The sequence below is a fragment of the Canis lupus genome, chromosome 33 (assembly GCF_003254725.2).
Source record: "Canis lupus dingo isolate Sandy chromosome 33, ASM325472v2, whole genome shotgun sequence".
NCBI lineage: Eukaryota > Metazoa > Chordata > Mammalia > Carnivora > Canidae > Canis > Canis lupus.
Genome location: NC_064275.1, coordinates 5,696,927 through 5,719,411, shown reverse-complemented (window position 1 = coordinate 5,719,411; position 22,485 = coordinate 5,696,927). Strand labels below are relative to the sequence as shown.

Sequence of the window (22,485 nt, the reverse complement as noted above, 5' to 3'; positions counted from 1 at the left end):
GAACCTGTCTCCTCTTGCTTAGTGGTGCTTTTTTATTTTTTCCGAACTATCTCGAGATAGGACTAGGTAATAATACTGTACCTGCCCAATTTATTTTCAAAAAAATTTTTTAGAGAGCAAGGATGTCAGTAGACACATACAAGTGCCAGATTAAAAGCTTTAGAGACCCAAAGCCCCCAAATGTTATGAAGCCCATTCTCAATATACAATTCTGTAGGGGACCCCTGGGTGGCTCCGTTGGTTAAGCATCCAGCTCTTGGATTTCAGCCTCAGGTCATGATCTCAGGGTGGTGAGATTGAGCCCTGCCTCGGGCTCCACAGTCAGCGCAGAGTCTGCTTGAGATTCTCTCTCCCTCTTCGTCTGCCCCTCCCACTGCTTGAGCACACATGCACGCATGCTCTCTCTCTCCAATAAATAATATATATAAAATATATATGCAATTCTATATAAAAATAATACCAGGCCAATGTAAGTGGAACGGAGGCCAGCAAGATCCTAATTTTATTTTCACATGACTTCTATAGTATACGAATATAAGCGCATGTCAACATGTTTAAAAAAATGTTTGGTATGTCTGTTTTTCTGGTGCCCCAAGAATGTGCTTCATCTGCCTCTGGATAATTAAGTCCCAGTTGAGGACCTACGTGTGGGAAGCTCCGTGCTTGGTGCTAGATGATGTAATTGAGTAGTTTGATGGTGAGTGAGTGACGGCCTTCTTAATTAATTCTGAAGGTCATCAGAAAAGGTTTCTCTGAGGAGGGAACTTGTAAGTGGAGGCCCACAGAGCAGATGTTTCCAAACTGTGGAAAGATCGGTGGAAGAAGCCGTCCGAGAGGAAGTGAAAAAGCGGGACAGGATCCTGGAAATCCAGTAATTCCCCAGCGACACAGACGTAACATCAGCTGATTTTCGCACAGTGTGTTTCCTGCCGTGGAGGCGGCGAGAACAGAGTGTTCCAAGGACCCTGGGAGGGACAGGTTCCTCAGAGCTGGGACTGGGAGGCAATGGGGGGGCAGCGAGGGGACACCTGCTGGGGCTCTACTCCGGCTCCTGCACCAGGCCAGCCCAGGCCACCTGGGGAATCTGTTTTTGACAAGCACGTGGCGCCCGGGAAGACGGTCTGACATCCTTGGTGGAGAGGACAGGCCCTGGAGTCATGATGCCGTGGACACATGTCCGAGTGTCACCTTCTTCGCCTGTGACATGGGAGTAACAGCACAGTCTTACCCTGTCCCGGGGTGACCGGCGGGGGGGGCAGAGTGGGGTCTTCTGGCCCAGTTCCTCCTGTCGGGCGCTTGTGACCGGATAAGGACAGGACCCAGGTGTCGCAGAGCTCACGTGACACCATCTCAGACTCTTACCTTGGAAGAGAAGGGACAGCGGCCGGGTGACCCTGTCCGGATGGGCCGGGGCTGGGGTGGGAGCCGGTTCCCAGGGGCGGGAGGGCAGCGAACAGCTGCGGGGTGGTCCTCCGTCTGTAGGAAACAGCTGGCTGGGCCTCTCTTTGTGTTTCTTTTTCTTTTTTCTCACTTCCTCTTTTCAAGTGCAAATTGTATGAAGTCTTTCCCACCCTAAGATCCAAGCCTCGCCCTCCACTAAATCAAGGGCGGGGAGGAAAACCCCAGAAAAGTGAGGGAGTTAGTTGCACTGAGTTTGCAGAGGGCGGCCAGGACTGGGGGGGTAACGGGGCCCAGATCCCTCCTGCGGGCCACGCAGCCTGCAAAGTGCTGCCAGCAGCCAACGGGCTGGTCCCTTCCGACTGGTCTGATGAGCCTGAGGACAGGGGAGGCAGTGGTGTCCACCCCCAGCCCCCCACACCCCCAACCCCCTTAACTATAACATTGCTCATCTCATCCTAAACTATCTACCCAGAAACCAACACCCAGCTCACTTGCAGATGGGCACCCGAGGAATCATTTTTTAGGAAATGGTTTACCAGGGTCGATTTATTTGTAGAAAAGATATTATGAGAAACCACCTGCCTTCCTAAGCTCCCATCAGCTCCACATATATGTGTGATGATGGAAATTCCTTTTTTTTGGGGGGGGGGGGGATGATTTCTTTTTAAATCCTACCTGCCTTCCTGAGCTGCGGTGGAGTAACAAATTCCGTTCCCAGTTGTAGTGACACAAGGAATGGGTTTCAGATTTTGCACCTTGTGGAACGAGGACGGGCAGCAGGACGCTGTGTAGGAAGGAGCCCCTCACACACGGCCTCCTGCCCTCCAGAGACAGTGAGGAGCAAGAGTCAGAGGATCGTGGCTTTGGGCTCAGCCAGGCCCGGATCCAGATTCCTGGCGTGCCCAGTGCTAGCCGGCTCCTGGAACAAGATACCTTTGCTCTGGGACTTTTCTTGATCTGTTACCTGCCAGTCACTCCTCTCCTCTCTGAGCTGATAGCAACAATAAACAATCATTCCCTTGGCTCTCAGTTTGGGCCTGTGACCAGTTATCTGATCGTCTCACCTCCTGAAGGCTCAGATAGTCTTCGTATTGTGAAAGCAGGTAAGGTTTAACAGCAAGCAAAGCTTTTAAACCAACCTGTCTCAGTTCAAAGCAAACCAACCACTTTGTATAACTGGGATGTACGTATAGGTGTCTCTCTCTGGGCACCTTTTTACGTATCTTTTATACAGACATTTCTCGATACGTGTATAAATCTATCTGTATATAAAATGTGTGCTAAGGCCAAGAGCATTCAAGTTTTTGTATTTAGTCAGTGTTCAAGGGCTGGTTCTGGAAAGACAGGACTTCCTGTATTTCGCAGTATGATTCTTTTATCCGGGTATGAAATCACTTGTCGAGTAGCAAGCCTGTCTGGGCAAAAGTTCCGGACCAATAAAGAAAAATAAAAAGTAGTTGCAATGCAGAATTTAAAATGATCAGTTGAACCCATATGTGTTACAACTCATATTTTTTTGTTTTTTTTGTTCTAATCTCATATTTTATTTATTTTTTTAAAGATTTTATTTATTTATTCATGAGAGACACAGAGAGAGAGAGAGAGACAGAGACACAGGGAGAGGGAGAAGCAGGCTCCCTGAGGGGAGCCCGATCTACGTGGGACTCGATCCTGGGACTCCAGGATCACGCCCTGGGCCAAAGGCAGACACTCAACCACTGAGACACCCAGGCTTCCCTCTCGTCTCATATTTTAAGAATCCTTCAAGTATGTATATGCATATAGATGCCATAGACACATCACACACACACACACACACACACACACACACACACGTCTATGCAGCAGGCCCTAAGCTCTTGCAAGGTATTATCTGATGTAGTTCTCACAGCAGCCCTGATGCTCAGAAAAGTGAAGTGTCTTCTTAGAGTTTGACGACATCAAATTTTGGTGCAGCGGCAGAGAAAAATATCCTCAATTATTTGAAAAGGAGGTTAAAAATGCCTCTTTCATTTTCAATTACTCATCTGTGCGAGGCTGCAGTTTCTTCATGTATTTCAACCAAAACAACATACAGCGACAGACTGAAGTCATGGACAGATGAGAATCCAGATGCCTGTTAAGCTAAACACTAAAGAGATTTGCAAATATGTGAAATGGTGTTGCTCAGATCACAGCCTTTTTTCATTTTTGTTTCGGAAAGGATAATTATTTTGCATAGTTTTACATTATGATAACATGTAGGGGGCTTATTTTTGTCATTTTAGGAGCATTACTAAATAAATGATAAAACATTTCAATGTTTTCACCAATAAATAACTATATTTAAAAAATAAAACAAGAAGGATGCCACATTATGCCCAAGAGTCAGGGGAATTAGACAAAATGATTCTGTGAGCTTCCCTCCACCTTGAAGTTTTCACGATTCTAAAATTCTTGTTTATTGATAACTCCGGTTAAACCTGTTGGAAGTTTAGGCATCAATAAAAAGCCCACATTAAAGCCAATGTGCTGGCTCATGTTTTTCTCAGAAGACTGAACCCCACACACCACGCACCGCCACCTGCTACAAAGCTTCCAGAGAACACAGTACGTGTCAGCCGGGGTGAGCTCCACCTGCTTAGCTCACAGACGAAACGTGGTCGTACCTTTGGGGACATGTGAGTGAGGGTGTATCAGGGCAATTGATTATTTTTTTTCTGCATCGAAAGCAGAAGCACAGGGATAGAAGGCAGACGTAAAGGGTGACGGGACACATTAGAAGACATTGAACGATTAACATCAACTCAATTCTGAACATCTTTTTTTTTTTTAAGATTTTATTTATTTATTTGACTGGGAGAGAAGAGGGAAAGAGAGAGAGAGAAAGCACAAGCGAGGGGAGCGGTAGGGAGACCGAGAGGGAGAAGCAGACTCCCCACTGAGCAGGTAGGCCCAGGCGGTCCTCGACCCCAGGACCCCGGGATCACCACCTGAGCCGAAGACAGACAGACACTTCACCAACCGAGCCCCCCAGGCGCCCCGATTTCAAACATCTTATTTGGCATTTTATTTATTAGACAAATAATTTATTGAGGTCCAAGATGTGCCTCGTAGCAAACACATATTCACTACTCAGGGGTCTAGAGGAATTTGTTCTTATGCCCCTGAACACTAACCTCTAGCAGAGCGCTCAGTGAAATGTTTCTCACTTGTTTCCTTTTCCATCTCGGTCCACATCCAGCAATATTTTCTATTCATAATATCGACTCACCAACCTTCATTCCGCACGAGGGATTGCTGATGCCTGCGGTGACCTAGCCCTCGGGAGAGCCAAGCCACGTGGGTTGGCCCACGTCCACACCGTTCCCGCCACAGGTGGGCGGTGGTGCGATGCAGCCGCAGGAAAGGGGTGGCTCCAACAGAGGTGTAGACGCGTGCTGGCCGGCGTGGACGGTGCATGGCGTCCCTTGGGCCTGCGGGGTGCAAGCAGGGAGCTGAAGGTGGGCAAGTCCGCAGACCCGCTGACCCAGGGAGAGGGCGATCGCGGGCGTGGGGAGGACCTGTACGCTGCTGCCTGCAGACAGAGGTTCGGAGGCCTTCTGGGAGTTTTTCCCTTAACTTCTGGTACACGCTCTCTTCCTTCTTTCCCAGGAAGCCTACCTGCTGCAGGGACCTAGGGGCACATCTCTTGAGGCCCCGTGATTGGGCCTCACTGATGCCTTCATGCGGAGGCCTTCCCCTGCCTTCTCGGGGGGGGGGGGGAGGGTATTTACTCCCACTGACTACTCACTTCTCAAGGCCCTGCTCTGAGAGGCCCTTCCAGGCAGGACCCTCCTTTCTTTGGCTCCCGTGCCATGCGCTCACCTTTAACAGCCGTCTGTCCTTGTAGTCTCAGCGGGCCGTGCTCGTCTTGGCCCCTCGGGTGTCCTCAAGCATCCGGGCATCAAGGACTCTGACCCTTGTTAGGGGAGTCAATGACCTGGTTCTGACACTCAGGAGATCAGTTTCGGCTCCAAGGACGAATTTAATACTAATCTGACACCACCTCTTATAGCTTCTGAGCAAAGTGGGTTTTCCTAGTGTCAGAAAACCCTGGAGAAAAGTAGTGACTATCACCTGCGCAGCCAAGCGTTTTATCCTAGACCTGGGCGTCTGCATGAAAGAAACCGACACCTGTTTCCTGCTTTTTGCCCGCATTCTTCTAGCACCCTCTGTGCTGTCTCTGTGATGGCACGTCCATTTGGGACACTTGAAGGGCAGGCAGGAAGGCTGCGCCCCCAAGCCTCCTCCCGTATGCTCTTCTGATCCCTTTGGCTTTGGGGGCTGGGTAATTCTTCGTTGTGGAGGGCTGTCCTGTGCTTTGCCGGGTGTTCAGCGGCATCTCTGCCTCTACTCAGTAGATCCTAGTGGATATCGATTGTGCAACCCAGACTATCCCCAGGCATTGGGGATCAAATCCCCTCTGTAGGATTGACTGAACCGCTCCTGGATGGAAACTACTGCTTTAGGTCAAGATTGCTTTAGGTCCTCCCTTATAAATCCCTCCCCCCCTCCACCCCTTTCAGCCTTCTTTCTCTTCCTTTTCCCCCTTCCTCATCTTTTTTTTTTTTTTTTTTTTTTTGCCAAATGTCATCATAATTTTCCCTTCACCCTTAGCAACTCTTCTCAGGGAAAATGAGTTTACTATTCTCTCAGGAAATAGAACATGTGAAGTCATTATTGATCACTAATGACTTAGGGTGACCAGACACCCCAATCGACAGAGAGTGTAGAACTTTCTGGGATGTGAAAACTCTACTGCTAAAATTAGAGAAATCTTGCGCAAACCAGAATGACTTGGTGTTCAACCCTTTTGACCTCTGGCCCATGTGGTTCCGTCTGTGTATAAAGTCTCATCCACAGAAGTCCAGACCAAATATCTGTTAGTTATAAAAATGGAATTACAGTCTAACTTTTGTGCTTTAAAAATGTGTTAAGGCTGATTCTTTGACACCCTCCTGCCAGCAATCTCTCTTACGGTTTCCCCCCTCTTCCCGATGACCTTAGACCCACACCACACCAGCACCTTTCTTCTGTCCTAAATTTCCAAAATCCTCTTATCTCTTTGTTTTGAGGATTAGCTTAACCTCTTTCCTTCTTCCTCTTGCCTCACAGGTTCTCCCTCCATCGCCACCTTTCACCATAAATTCCAGGAACTGACTTGGCAGTGCCCGAGAAGACATTCCCCGGGTGGGTGGACAGGTAGTGGAGGAGAATTGCGTGGTTCTGAGTCATCATGGGCTGCCAGGACGGAAGGACAACCTGGGAATCCTTTACATGTAGTGTCACGTACATATCAGTTTATGAGCTGCTGCCTAATAAGAATAGCAAGAAAGTAGAAGCAGAGGAATGAGGAGCCCCTAACAGCTGAATTTTGTTGGGATGTGAGGTTGGAAAAGGGAAGATAGACGCAGGTAGAGTTCTGCCCAGAGTAGCTGTGGGGAGGGTCTCAGGCTGCTAGGCCTCATTCCTGACAACTTAGCCAGGGTCAGAGGTCAAGAGTAAGGGCCTTCATGGGGAGTACAGTCTGCTGGCTGTTTCAGATCCTTGGATAAAGCCAGTGTCATGTTCTCCTGGTTAGACTTTTCTCTTCAGCTCCTTTCTCCCCAACAGGGAGTCCTTTTAAACCTGGATCCCATTCAGCCAACTAATAGTGTGTCTTTCCTCCAGATGTCTCAAGGTCACTCCCCACCACCACATAATCTTTTCTTTAGCAAAAGTGTTCTAAAACCCAAGACATAAGCTCTGAAAGGAAAATATCAGACCCCAAGGTTGCCGCCGTAATATCAAATGCCCGTGCAGTTAAAGGAAGATGAAGACCCTTCTGGCGTATGGGAGTGGTTGAGAGAAGGAGACAGAAGGAATGCCGGGCTCTACTCTGTGAACCTAAGGTGCTGTTGCATTTCCTACAGATAAACGGTTTCCCAGATAGCTCTCGTGATTCATATTTTCAATGCCATGAAATTTGAATTATTTGCTTCACTTACAGAAATCCTTTTCTTCTATTTGGGGCAAAAGATCAAAGCATCTGGAAGAGGAAGAAGGAACCGACTGCAGACAAGGGCATGCATTTCTATTTATGGTATTTAAGTTCTGTAGAATGACTGAAATCACTTTCATGTTTCAGGCTCATAATGACTCAGCTCTTCCTGTACCAGTAAATGTAATTTTTAATGAACCTTGCCCTGCCTTTCCCAGAGGCAGATAATGCTTTTTATTTTATTAAATCCAGTTCAATAAGCAAGAGCTTCTGTCTGTTGAATCCCTGAATGGGTTGAGTATGGTATGCGCTTTTCATTTTAATGTGCATTTAACATTTATTAAGGAATTATTATATTATCTCTCTAGCCAGAGTCTTCCCTAACAACCCTGTATTGCACACGTTCTGGAAATGTATTATCCCTTTGGGGTCTGTATTACTTTTCTATTGCTGTTGTGATGAATTACTACTGACGTTGCGGCCAAAACCAACACAGATGTATCATCTTACAGTTCTGGATGTGAGAAGTCTGGAATGAGTTTCATTGGGCTAAAATCAAAGTGTCAGCAGGCTGGCATTGCTTCTGGAGGCTGAATGGGGGAATCTGTTTTCTTGTCTTTTCCAGCATTTAGAGGCCATGCATATTTCTTGGCTTCTGGCCTTTTCCTCCATCTTCAAAATCAGCAGCGTTGAATCTTCAAATCTTTCTGTGACTGACCATCTTCCTCATTCTTCTGCATTTAAAAGGCCACTGTGATCACATTGTTTCCACCGGATATTCCAAGATAACTCACTTACTTGACACTCGGTAGATTGGCAACTCTCACTCCGTCTGTGACTTTAGTTCCCTTTTGCCATGTAACTCACAGGTTCTGGGAATTAGGATGAGGCCATCCTTGGAGGGCCGTTATTTGGGGTTCCCGCTATGCAAGGGGTAGCCCTACGAGACTCCCATCCGTGGTGATCTCTGAGCCTTCTCTCTGTCACCAGAATTGGTCACTCATGAAAACAGAAGCACAAAGCCACCAGGGATCTGGAGATGCATTTGGGCAAATACTGGCTTTGATTCTTGCTTACCTTTTAGGTTTCCCATTTTATTTATTTATCTTCATTTTATTTCTGGTGTAGTTAACATACAGGGTTATATTGGTTTCAGGGATAAAATATACCGATTCAAAATTCTATACATTACTCAGTGCTCATCGTGATAAGTGTACTCTTAATCCTCCTCCCCTATTTCATCCATCCCCCTGCTCACCTTCCCTCTGGTAACCTTCTCTTTGTTCTCTGTAGTTAAAAGTCTGTGTTTTGGCTTGTCTCTTTGTTCATTTGTTCTGTTTCTTAAATTCCACTAGTGAAATCATACAGTATTTGACTTTCTCTAACTGACTGATTTCACTTAGAATTATACCCTCTAGATCCATCCATGTCATTATGCAAATGGCAAGATTTCATTTTTTGATGGCTGAGTAATATTCCATTATATATATATATAATATACATACACATACACTACCTCTTCTTCATCCATTCCTCTATCAATGAACACTTGGGTTGTTTCCATAATTTGGATATTATAAATAATGCTGCAATAAACATTCAGGTGTATATATGTTTCTGAATTAGTGTTTTTATATTCTTTGGGTAAATACTCACTAGTGGAATTACTGGATTATAAGGTAATTCTATTTTTAATTTTTTGAGGAACTTCCATATTGTTTTCACTTCCTGCTTTTATTTTAATGTTGAATTCATGGGTACCTTCGTTTCCTTGTCATCTCAGAGAAGCATTAAATACATGTAAGACTTTTTTTTCGCAAAGCTTAAATTGTTTTTATAAATTCGGACGTTGAAGATGATAAGTGGTCTGCTGTGCCAGAGATCTTGCAGTTGCTCTTAGGAAATAAAAGTTTGGTCTGGTATAATAATAATTTACTTCCATTCCTACAAGTATAATGTCTAAACTACAATTTCTTATCCAAGTAGCTACTCCTTTTCTCTCTCTAAATTTGCTTCAAACTTGCAACCTTTAACGGAAAATGGGGCATTTTTAGCTTTGTTTCTTTTCCTTTTCCCTGTTCTTCTATATATGCAGCTGTTGTTTTGAACTCACCCAAGCATAAGGTGTAGAGAGAGAGCTGTTTTGTCTAGATTACTGTTTAATAGAAAATATTTAAATATACACACAAATTATTATAATTAATGAGACATTTGCATTTTGCTTCAGTCAGTTGGGAAAATCTTTAAAAGTCCAATTTATATTAATTTAGTAAGATTAAGATTACTTATGAATTTAATTTATATTCATTTAATTTATATTATTTTCTATTAACCATAAAAATATAAAGTACTTATGAATAAGTCTGAAAAAGATGTAGCCAAAATTTATATAATATAAATATATATAATTTCCTAAATTATAAAAATGTATTAAAAGAGACCAAGGAACACCTGAATAATGGAGACATACTTATTGGTAGGAAGGGCCAATTAAAAAAATGTCAATTCTTCCCAGTTTATCTATAGGTTTAATAAAATTTCAATGAAAAATCTCACAGGGGTAGTTTTTTATTTTTCCCTATTGTACTTGATAAACTCATTCACAGAGTTGAACAAAAGGCCCAGAATAGCCAAGACTCTCCTGAAGAAGAAAAAGGTACTTTGGGGGAGACTTGCCTCAGCCGAAATCAAGCTACGTTGAATAACATAGTGTTGAACTGATGCAGACACAGGCAAATAACCACTGGAACAGTCTACAGTGCCCCAAACAGACCCACTGCTATACAGATGCTTGGTTTATGTCAGAGAAAGAATTGAGGACCAGAGGAGAAAGGATGGGATAGTGACAAATCATTCTGTGACATTGGGTGTCTGAATCACGTACTTATGGCTGCATGACAACCTTCCCTGCCTCCAATTATGTGCTTAAAATAATAACCATGTGTTTATTTCATAATTCTTAGGTCAAAAATTGGGGCTGAGACCAATTGGTTGCTTTTCTCATCTGGTTCATTTAGCTCACCCAAGTGCCTCTGAGCAGATAAAAAAAATCAAGCACTCTGGTTCTGCTTTTGTTGGTTGTAGGCTGGAGTGACAAGGGTGCCTGGGCCACAGACCTCTCATCACACGGCATGAAGCCCTGTATGTTCACATGGTGGTGGCTGACATGAACAGAAGAAGCAAAAATATTCTAGGCCTGGAACAGGTATAGCATCCCTTTTGGTACAAACTAATGGTGAAATAAGTCACAGGACTAGTTTAGATCCCAGGAGAAATATATGTATCTTGATGAAAGAAGCTACCAAATATCATAGCCGTTTTTGTAATCTAGGACCATACATCCTTGGGACAAAATAATAATCATTCCTTCCACATATTAGACTCCCAAAATCTCATCTAATGTTGGCATCATGCTAGTGTGGGGTCTTGTGATCTAAATCAGATCAGGTAAGAATCCTCAGATGGGCTCCTCTTATTCTAGAGACCTATACACTAAAAAAAAAAAAAAAAAAAAAAAAAAAAAAAAAAAAAACACAATGATTATCTGTCCCCAACATACCCAATAACATACAATGATGAAGCAGAGACAAGATCATTACACACTGACATCAAAAAAGGAAAGAAAAAAAAAAAAGGGAAAGGATGTGAAACACATAGCAGCCACTGGTCTATAATGATGCTGAAATCCAGATGGACATCAGGTCTCTCCATTCTGGGAGCAAGAAATATTCCTTGATTAGGTCTAGGTTTATCTCCCTGCTCCATTGCCTCCAAGGCTCTTAACTCCTACCCTCTGAGCTCTTGGTTCTGTCTTCTGGGACATTGTTCCTTTTTTTTTTTTTTTTTTTTAAGATTTTATTTATTTATTCATGAGAGAAAGAGAGAGAGGCAGAGACACAGGCAGAGGGAGAAGCAGGCTCCATGCAGGGACTCCATCCTGGGTCTCCAGGATCACACCCTGGGCCGAAGGCAGGCACTCAACTGCTGAGCCACCCGGGCTGCCTTGTTCCTTTTCTATAAGGAAAAACCCAAGTTTACAACTAAATAGCTTTCTCTGATTACTTCCTACTGGAAAAAAGCAAGGGTTCCAGTGGCTGTTTTGTAATTTGAGCAATCTTGAATTTTTCATCCCATGTGTGTGGTCCTTTCATCAATACAACCCTCAAAATTTTGTGGTTTTGCTATGAATCTGACTTGAGACTACTTGGTTCAAGAAAAACCACACCCGCAATTTTTTGGAGATGGAGTTTTGTGGGTCTCTTTGTGGGATAAAATTCTTAAAATTCTTAGACTCAGCCCCCTTCTTTTAGTTGAGAGGGTCTACTAGATATCACCTTAAGTCTTTGAAATATCTTAATAAAGTTTTAATAGCCACATCTGGGTATGATCTTTGGCCCCAGACTTCTTTTGCTTGAAGGATTTTTACTGGCTAAAGTGATTAGAGATGAGAAGCAGTTTCATTTTCTATAAACTTCCTTTAAATTCTTTATCTCCTTTCTTTCTTCCTAGGCAGCTAAATGAAACCAGTCAACACGTTCAACATTTTGCCAGGAACTCATCCTGCAAGGGCTATAAATTCATTAGAAGAAAAAAATATATTTAATCTTCTAAGTTACTGCGGGCCGATTGCTTTTAACTACACGACACATGTTGCCATTTTTCTGGCCAGCTGTAGCAATTTTCTCACCTTTTTTTTTTTTTTTTTTTTTTTTTCCAGCAACTACTAAAGTTTACTCATCCTTTTTCTAGTTTCTGCTCCTGGATTCTTAATGTTTTTTTAGTCTCTGCCCAGTTCAGAGACCTGAAGCCACATGTTTCAGGGTGTTTTGTTTTGTTTTATAACAACTCAGTTTTAGGTACTAATTTCTATGTCAGTTTTTACTGTGTACCTAGCCACTTCTAATCTCAGTTAGTAAAAACAATAATCATGTATTATTTTGGAGGTTGATCCTAGGCAGTCTTACTTGTGGTTCCTGGTCAGCGGGCAGGCAGTGACCTCACATATCTGGTGGTTAGCTGGCTTTCATATGGGTACTGAGCCACACATCATCATCCAGCAGCCTAACACAGGCTTTTTTATATGCCAGTGGCTGATGGGTTCCCAAGAGCAGCAAGGGAACAAGCCCCAACATACAACTACTTTTTAAGTCTCTGCTTGTATAATTTTCCCCACTATCTATTTGTCTACATGGTCAAGTCCAGATTCAAGAGACAGAAGAATCCACTTTACCTCTTCATGGGAGTGGCTGCCATAGTCACACTGCAAAGGGGACATGCATACAGGGATGAATAGAATTTGTGGCCATTTCTGCACTTTTGTAATAAGATGAAATAAAAATTAAACATTTTAAAAATAGTAGTGTTTATTTCATATTTTGTATTAGCCATACATCATACTAGTGCATATAAATTCTTTATTGCAGCATTATTTACAGTAGCCAAATTATGGAAGCAGCCCAAGTATCTATGGATAAATGAATACATAGAGAAGATTTGAGAAACACACACACACAGACACACAAGAATATTATTCAGCCATAAAAAAAGAATGAGACTGGGCAGCTGGGTGGCTCAGCGGTTTAGCGCTGACTTCAGCCCAGGGCCTGATCCTGGAGACCCGGGATCGAGTCTCACGTGGGGCTCCCTGCATGGAGCCTGCTTCTCCCTCTGCCTGTGTCTGTGCCCACCCTCCCCCTCTGTGTGTGTCTCATGAATAAATAAATAAAATCTTTAAAAAAAAAAAAAGAATGAGACCTTGTCAATTGCAATAACATGGATGGAGCTAAAGAGTGTAATTTTAAGTGAAGTAAGTCAGTCTGAGAAAGAGAAATCCCATATGATTTCACTCATATGTGGAATTTAAGAAACAAAACAAATAACAAAGGGGAAAAAAGAGAGAGAGACAAACCAAGAAACAGACTTTAACTATCGAGAATGAACAATGGTTACCAGAGAGGAGGTGGATGGAGGGAGGGGGTGAAATAGGGGATGGGGATTAAAGAGCACATTACCGTGATGAGTAATGTGTAGAATGTACCTTATAATCTGTGTACACTACAAAGTGACCATTACCATAAGCATCCCTCACCACACAGCTGAGTCCCATCACTGATTCCACCCCCTCCCTAATCCCCTGCCCCTCTGCTAACTACCTATCTGTTCTCTATAAATTTTACTTTGTTTTGTTAGATTCCATATATAAGTGAAATCATTTGGTAGTTTTCTTTCTCTATCTGACTTACTTCATTTAACGTAATGTCCCGTAAGCCCATCCATGTTGCTGCAAATGGCAAACTTTCCTTTTTTTTTTTTTATGGCTGAGTAGATAGATCGATAGATAGATGATAGATATCACATGTTCTTTATCCATTCATCCATCAATGGACACAGGTTGTTTCCATATCAGCTATTGAAAACAATGTTGCATGAGCATAAAGGTGCATGTGTCTTCTTGAGTTAGTGTTTTTATATTCTCCAAATAAGTATCTAGAAGTAGAATACTCAAGAGTGGGTAGATATGGTAGTTTCATTTTCAATTTTTTGAGGAACCTCCATATTGTTTTCCATAGTAGCTGCACCAATTACATTCCCACCCATAGTGTAGAAGGGGTCCCTTGTATCCACATCCTTGCCAACACTTATTTCATATCTTTTCAATAATAATCATTCAAACAGATGTGAGGCGATATCTCATTGGTTATTATTTCGTTTCCCTGAGAATTAGTGATATGGAACTAATCCACGTGCACAAAATCAATGTGCCTTTTAGACATCTGTATGTCTTCTCTGGATAAATGACTATTCAGATCTGCCCATTTAGAGTATTCGGGGGTTTTCTGTTTGTGAGTTGTATGAGTTCTTTATATATTTTGGACATTTAAAAAATATTTATTTATTTATATTTATATATAATATATTTATATTATATAATTATATTTATTATTAATAATTTTATTAAAAATAATAATTAATTAATAAAATATAATTAAATATTATATTTATTTATTTTATATTATTTATAAGAGAGAGGGAGCATGAGCAGGGGGAAGGGCGGAGGGAGAAGCAGATTCCCTGCTGAGCAGGGAGCTGGATATGGGGCTTGATCCCAGGACCCTGGGACCTCAACCAGAGCCTAATGCAGATGCTTAACTGACTGAGCCACCCAGTCCCCCCCAAATGTTTTGGATATTAACCGCTTTTTGAGGTTAATATAATTTGAAATATCTTCTCCCATTCAGTAGGTTGCCTTTTCATTTTGTTGATGGTTTTCTTCACTGCACAGAAGCTTTTTAGTTTGATTTACTTCTATTTGCTTATTTTTCTTTTGTTTCCCTTGCCTGTAGAGTCAGACCCAAAAAATATTGGTAGGACCAATGCTAAGCAACTTGCTGCTTATGTTTTCTGCTAGGAGCCTTATGGTTTCAAGTCTTGCATTCAAGTCTTTAATTTGTTTTGAGTTAATTTTTGTGTTTGATCTAAGATAGGGGTCTAGTTTCATTCTTCTGCATGTGGCTGTCCAGTGTTCCCAGCACCGTATAATGAAGAGATTGTCCTTTCTCCGTTGTATATTCTTGGCTCTTTGGTCATAAATTAATTGACCGTATATGTGGGGGTTTATTTCTGGGTTCTCTCTTTTGTTCCATTGATCTATGTGTCTGTTTTTATGCCAACATCATACTGTTTTTGAATACTATAGTTGGTGGTATACCTTGAAATCTGGGATTGTGATACTTCCAGGTTTGTTCTTCTTTCTCAAGACTTCTTTGGCTATTCAAAGTCTTTTGTGGTTCCATACAAATTTTAGAATTACTTGTTCTAGTTTTGTGAAAAATGCCATTGAGATTTTGATAGGGATTGCATTGAAACTGTGGATTGGGTGGTGGGTAGTAAGGACATTTTAACAATGTTAATTCTTCCAATTCATGAGCACAGAATATCTTTCCATTTTTTGGTGCCATCTTCAATTTCTTTTATAAGTGTCTTGTAGTCTTCAGTGTACAGGTCTTTCAACTCCACAGTTAAACTTATTTCTAGCTATATTATTTTTTTGATAGTAATTATAAATGGGATTGCTTTCCTCTTAATTTCTCTTTCTGATACCTCATTATCAGTGTATAGAAATGCAGTAGATTTGTTTCCTGATTCTGTATCCTGCTGCCTTACTTGAATTCATCAATCAGGGCAGCCCTGGTGGCCCAGCGGTTTAGCGCTGCCTTCAGCCCAGGGCCTGATCCTGGAGTCCCCGGACTGAGTCCCACTTCAGGCTCCATGCATGGAGCCTGCTTCTCCCTCTGCCTGTGTCTCTGCCTCTCTCTGTGTCTCTTATGAATAAATAAATAAAGTCTTTAAAAAGAAAAAGAATTCATCAATCAGTTCTAACAGTTTTTTGATTGTCTTTAGGGTTTTCTATATATGGTATCTTATCATCTGCAAATAGAGACAGATTTACTTCTTCCTTTCCAATTTAGATGTTTTGTTTTTTTTTTTCCTCACCTAATTGCTGTGGCCAGGACTTCCACTCTAGGCTCATCTTGTATTATTGTGCTTCACTTCATTGCATTTTGCAGATATTATGTTTTATACAAATTGAATGTTTGTGGCAACCCTATGTTGAAACTAGTCCATCAGAGCCATTTCTTCCAACAGCATTTGCTTACTTTGTCTCTGTGTCACATTTTGCTAATTCTCACAATATTTCAAACTTTTTAATTATTATTATATTTGTTATAGTGATCTTGATCAGCGATTATGACTCACTGAAAACTCAGATGATGGCTAGCATTTTTAGCAATAAATAATTAGGGTATGCTTTTTGGATACAATGTTATTGCACACTTAATAGATTTTTGTCGAAACATAAATTTTATATGCACTGGGAAACCAAAAAATTTGCTTGAGTCACTTTTTTTTGTGTGATATTTGAGTTATTGTGATGGTCTGTGATCAAGCCTGCAATATCTATGAGGTAAGCCTATACTATGTTGAATAAAACTGGAGACAGTCGGCATCCTTGTGTTGTTCTTAATCTTACAGGAAAAGCTTTCAACTTTTCACTATTGAGTATGATGTTAGCTGTGGGTTTGTCATATATGGCTTTTATCATATTGTGGTGTGTGTTCCTTTTATATCCACTTTGTTGAGAGTTTTTACCATAAATGGATGCAGAATTTTGGCAAATGCTTTTTCTGCATCTATTGAAATGATAATATGATTTTCATCCTTCATTCTGTTAAGGTGTTATTTCATTGATTGATTTGCATATGCTGAACCATCCCTGCATCCCTGGAATAAATTCCACTTGATTATGGTGCATGTCTTTTTAATGTATTGTTGAATTTGATCAGCTACTGTTTCCTTGAGAATTTTTGCATTTATGTTCATTATGTCCACTAGCCTAATATTTCCTTTTTCCTGAGACAAACCTTGTCTGATTTTGGTATCATGGTAGTCATCATAAAATGACTTGGAAACATTTCCTACTCTTCAATTTTTTGGTAGACCTACTTCTTAGTCTCCGATAGGTAGATAAATAGATATGGTATTTATATGAACATCTTGATTGATTTGATTTTTGTTTTGTTTGCTCTCAGGCTTTAAGAGAAATAGGTAGATCACAAATAAAGCTAATATTCAGGATTTACTTATGAAACCAAATTCTGAGTTATGCACAGTGGTCAGTACATAATTTGGCCCAATATTCTATTTCTTTAGTCATTGAAGAGTGATTTGAAATTTTCCTATTCATGATCTCCAAGGCACTACAAGAATATCTTCCATCCTTTTTGAAAAAAAATGTATGTGATGGACACATATATGATGATTAATTTTGTACCGTGATGCCCAGATATGTGATCAAATATTTTTTTGTTATTTCTCTGGGGATGTTTTTTTGATGGGATTAATACTTATATCAGTGGACTTTGAATAAGGCAGATTGCCCTTCATAATGTGAGTAGGCCTCTTAGAATCCATTAAAGACCCGATAGAACAAAAGACAGACTGACCTCCCCAAAGCAGAAGGGAATTGCCAGTGGATGGACTTTAGACTTGAATTGCATCGGCTCTTCTCTCGGTTTCCAACCTGCTGGGCCCACCCTGCAGAGTTTGGACTTTGCCAGCCATCAAACTCATGGGAGCCAATTCTTTTTTTTTTTTTTTTTTAATTTTTTATTTATGATAGGCACACAGTGAGAGAGAGAGAGGCAGAGACACAGGCAGAGGGAGAAGCAGGCTCCATGCACCGGGAGCCCGATGTGGGATTCGATCCCGGGTCTCCAGGATCGCGCCCTGGGCCAAAGGCAGGCGCCAAACCGCTGCGCCACCCAGGGATCCCCTGGGAGCCAATTCTTTAAAATAAACCATATATATATATATATATGATTTATTATATGTAGTATATAAGCATATAACATTTATAACAAAAGGAAGTAGACTATTTTAAAGGGACATTTACAGCTATGTGTAGACATTTAAAGGAATTTCTGGCTTAACAGAATATTCCATTCTTTCATTGTACTAGCTAAAGATTCTACAATGCTCACTCAAAATTTACTGGTGCTTATGGAACTCGCATTTGGGAGCGATCATTTAGTCCGTCTGAATGCTGACTTACTAGTTCTAGGGCCTTATGTAAGCGACTCTCACTTCACTTTTCTCATTTACAAAGTGGGAACATTTATCCTTGCTGCATAGGACTGTTAGGAGGATTCAATGAAATATAAAATGTGGGGTTTTCTTTAAAGATTTGTTTACTTGGAGTGGGGGGAAGAGTAGAGGGAGAGGGACAGAGAATGTTTGGCTGTCTCTACCCTGAGCACAGGGCTCCATGCAGGGCTGGCCACCATGACCCTGAGACCACGCCCTGAGCCAAAACCAAGAGTCAGATCTTTAACCTACTGCGCCAATTATAAAATTATAAAATTATAAGATGTTTTGAACAGTGTCTGGCACATAGTAGGGTAAGTTACTTTGTTCTTTTCTTTAATTTTGACTGAGTTTATTTGGTTTTTATCCAGATGATACTTTCTGCCACACTTAGGACTTTGGTTCTTGAGAGTAAAAGCATCTTAATTCCTTAGAATGTGGCAAAAGATTTGGCCATAGACATAATGGAAGAGTAGTTTCTATAGACATGGTAAATAACATCCTGGGTTTATATTAGATGGCCAAAAAGGAACATGATTCCTGAATCATATGAAAATACACTTACAAATGCGAATGTTCTCTATCAACTGCTTTAAAGGTAAAAGACAAAGATGGAAAGCCTAACAGGTTTGTATTTTTTCCCTATAGAGTTTTGATCCCAGGAAGAGTTCCAAAGGGGGATTTGCATATTTTTGTTTTTTTTTTGGTATTTGGTAGAGTATCTGCTTCTTTGGTGAATGGGAGTAGGAGGGAGCTTGGGGATTCTTAATTTACTTCATAGATTTTTGGTGGATTCTTTTACCAAATACAAATAAGCATGGGACAATTTACCTATGTAAAATGCTTTTATAACCATCACGATAGGCACAAAGTGGCAGTAAAGCACAAGAGGATTATAAGAGGGTCAGAAGGAAAGGCTGATTTTAACGTGGACTCTTAAGAGGGTTTTTCTGTTTTTTTTTTTTTTTTTTTTTTAATTTTATTTATTTATGATAGTCACAGAGAGAGAGAGAGGCAGAGACACAGGCAGAGGGAGAAGCAGGCTCCATGCACCGGGAGCCTGACGTGGGATTCGATCCCGGGTCTCCAGGATCGCGCCCTGGGCCAAAGGCAGGCGCCAAACCGCTGCGCCACCCAGGGATCCCGGTTTTTCTGTTTTTAAAAGAGATTTGGGGCTAGTCCTCAGAGGATTAGGAGAACTTTGTCTGGAGCACCCCTAAAAATGTCATCAAGTATATCTGTCAGTCTTTTTTTTATATAGGAAAATATAAATTAATATTTTTTATAGTTAACTCAGACTTATTTCTTCATCCACAGAATACCTAGAAGATTCTAGAAGAGGGAAGGACTACATGACAGAAAACTTGTAGTCCATTTTTATTTCATTTTTTTCTCAACAATTATAATTCATTAGCTCAACCACATGTTGAATGATTACTTGATTAAATTGCAAACTTTTTTTTTTAAAGACGTTATTTATTTATTCATGAGAGACATACAGAGAGAAAGAGGCAGAGACCCAGGCAGAGGGAGAGGCAGGCTCTGCATGGGGAGCCTGATGTGGGACTGGATCCCGGGTCTCCAGGATCACGCCCTGGGCTGAAGGCGGCACTAAACCACGGAGCCACCGGGGGCTGCCCAAATTGTGGACTTCTATTGTTCTCTTATTGTTCCATGTGACTGAACATTATATCCCCACCTAGATTGTCAGCTCTATGAGAGTCACAATGTTTTAATACTTTAATACGTTTGTTGACAGATTGAAAAGCTTAAAAAACCCCTGTGTTCTCTGGAGCTGATGGGTAAAGAGAAAAGGAACTAATATTTCATTTCAGGATCCCCGGGGGCTCAGCGGTTTAGCACCACCTTCAGCCCAGGGCCTGATCTTGGGGACCCGGGATCGAGTCCCACGTCAGGCTCCCTGCATGGAGCCTGCTTCTCCCTCTGCCTGGGTCTCTGCCTCTCTCTCTGTGTGTCTCTCATGAATAAATAAATAAATAAATCTTTAAAAAAATAATAACAATATAGTTCACTTCAATCACTCTACATCTTATGCTCAATAGCCATCCTCTCTCATAATTCTTAACATCCATCTGAGGTAGGTATCATCACTTCATTTCAGTGATGAAGAAAATGATGGCTGAAAAGTAGCCAACTTGTCCTCTGTTACTGTGCTTTTAATGAAAACCAGACCTGTATTTATCCAAAATCTATTCTTGTTCTTTTTATAAACTTGTAAAATTTACTTAGGAATCTTATATGATATATAATTATAAAATATAATCATAATATATAATATATCCCAATAAGAATTTTCTTATATGTAATTACCTAGTATACATTTATACAGCATATATCATTTGATATTAAATATAATTATAAAATATAATCTTGATCTATATAGTGACTATCCAAATAATATTCATTTCTCACATCTCCGTTTGAGCATCATTTTGCTCCTGTCTCAAATAAAACCCTGAATTGTAGAATTGGATTATTAATGAGGTACCAAGTGGGAATATTAGTAATCTAGAACAGAGAAAAAGTAGGAACAAATTTTTTTTTTTTTTTGGTTAGTCACATAGACTAAACTGAAGCATATTTATGAATTGCTTTCTCCCTCCAGAGGCTTGTATCAGGATGGGACGAAGAACCACCATGAAGGGACGCCTGGGTGGCTCAGTGGTTAAGCCTCTGCCTTCAGCTCAGGTCATGATCCCAGGGTCCCGGGATCGAGTCCCGCATCAGGCTCCCTGGGAGGAGCCTGCTTCTCCCTCTGCCTGTGTCTGCCTCTCCCTCTCTGCATCTCTTATTAATAAATAAAATCTTAAAAGAAAAATGTTTCTATATTAAAAAAAAAAAAAGAACCACAATGAAGCCAATCCCACAAATCATCTTGGTGTGGCCAGACAGAGAGCACTCTGGCTTCTTGACCCCAGTGCAGCCCTAGTGACTAGGACCGAGGGCCGGTGGCTGGGAGGCTCTGTGACAGTTCCCTGCTCTCTGAGGGCCTGATTTCCCATCTGCCATCCTGTCAACACATTTTAGCGAGTGTCTGGCCTCTCGGGGAAAGCTGCCAGCATCGTTTCCTCTTTGGCTCTGCTGTGTCAAGTCCAGAGGAAACCTGTTTATGTCACCCTTCTGCAGGAACCACCCACACCATTAGGCAAGAATGGGGGGGAGGGTGTGGAAGCAAGAAGCGAGGACTCGTCATTGAGAAGAGCAGTATTCGGGAAAGCCCTTTGGGGCAGTCCTGGAAGGGGAGAGGGAAACCAAGTGGACTAGGCCCAGAGCGCCTGAAACCCACCGAGAGCGCGTTCATTGTCACCAGGGGCCCAAGTCTCTGGTGTGGGAGGAGGATAAGCCCCCGGGAGGGAACCTGCGGTGATTCAGTCAGTGGCAGCAGTTTGGCTTAGTCTTTAGTCTCTCCTAGTCCCAGTCGCCGGCCCAAAACCTTTGCCCTGTGCTATTTCCTGGACTGCCTAGAATTGATTCCGTTGCCACAGAATTGACAGTAACTGCAGCCCTGTCCACTTTCCCCTTCTCTTGTCTTATACCTTCATTTCTTTATTCCTTCTTTTCTTCTCTTATTTTTCACTTTTTTACTAATGCACTCCACTTAACCTCTGACACCTGTGGATACCGTTTGGCCTTCTTAATATTTTCAGAACAACAAGACTGAGTGCCACTTGTCTGAGGATATGGACAGAGGGTATTATCAAAAACACCATAGAAATATGTGGTTTCTAGAATGTTCTGTTGGCTAATGGAATTTATTCTGGCTTACGAGAGTTAAATCAGGAGATTTTTTTATTGTTGGTGTTTTGAGGAGCTGGACTAAATCTGACCTCCCAGAGACATGTTGAAGAATGTGACTGATGAATTGTATGTGCTCGTTACGCGGTGGGGGGCAACTGTAGGAAGTGCTGATAAACAACTATGAAGAACAAAGCATGAAAATGAGCCTGATAGAGATTTGTGAAAAACAGGATGTCAGAGCCAGCCTGATGTAACTACTGATGCAAATTGAATAACTACTGATGCTTCACCAAAAGCTAGGTGATGAATTGTAGCTTCAAGTCCGTATTAACAGAGCTAAATATCCTGTACAGCCTTGCAGCCACTTGCTGGCCGCCTGCATGAATTCAGGTTTTGTTTGGTTGGCTTTGGTTTGGTTGGTTTTGCTCAATAGTAAACTTACCTAATTTATGTCTATGAATTGGCCCATTCATTTGGGCTTTAATTTGTTTTCTCTTCCCCCCAACCATTCAATGTTGAATAAATATCATTGTTTTAGCTGGTTTGGGAATCAGCTGGGCCTGAGCTCAAATTCCCTATTCTGTAGTTTCCCAGCTTTAACTTCTCTGAGTTCCAGTGTCCTCATTTGTAAATTTGGAATGATAATAGCTACCTTGCTGGAATGTTGTAGAGATTAGAGG

General features: G+C 41.6%; 2 long non-coding RNA genes across 3 annotated transcripts; one reads left to right on the top strand and one right to left on the bottom strand.

Moving 5' to 3' along the window:
• Positions 1-470: 470 nt before the first annotated feature.
• LOC112641326 (uncharacterized) lies at positions 471-1,744 on the bottom strand. Its single transcript, XR_003124589.3, has 2 exons — positions 1,363-1,744; positions 471-1,197 (listed from the first exon to the last, which is right to left on the bottom strand). It is a non-coding gene; the product is annotated as an uncharacterized LOC112641326 (long non-coding RNA).
• Positions 1,745-4,634: 2,890 nt separating this feature from the next.
• Positions 4,635-12,727, top strand: LOC112640570 (uncharacterized). Of its 2 annotated transcripts, none has more exons than XR_004811709.2 (5): positions 4,635-4,883; positions 6,538-6,612; positions 7,093-7,313; positions 10,487-10,607; positions 11,912-12,727. It is a non-coding gene; the product is annotated as an uncharacterized LOC112640570 (long non-coding RNA). The 2 variants fall into 2 exon arrangements; XR_003124095.3 differs by having other exon boundaries at positions 4,635-4,969.
• The last annotated feature ends 9,758 nt before the right edge of the window (positions 12,728-22,485 follow it).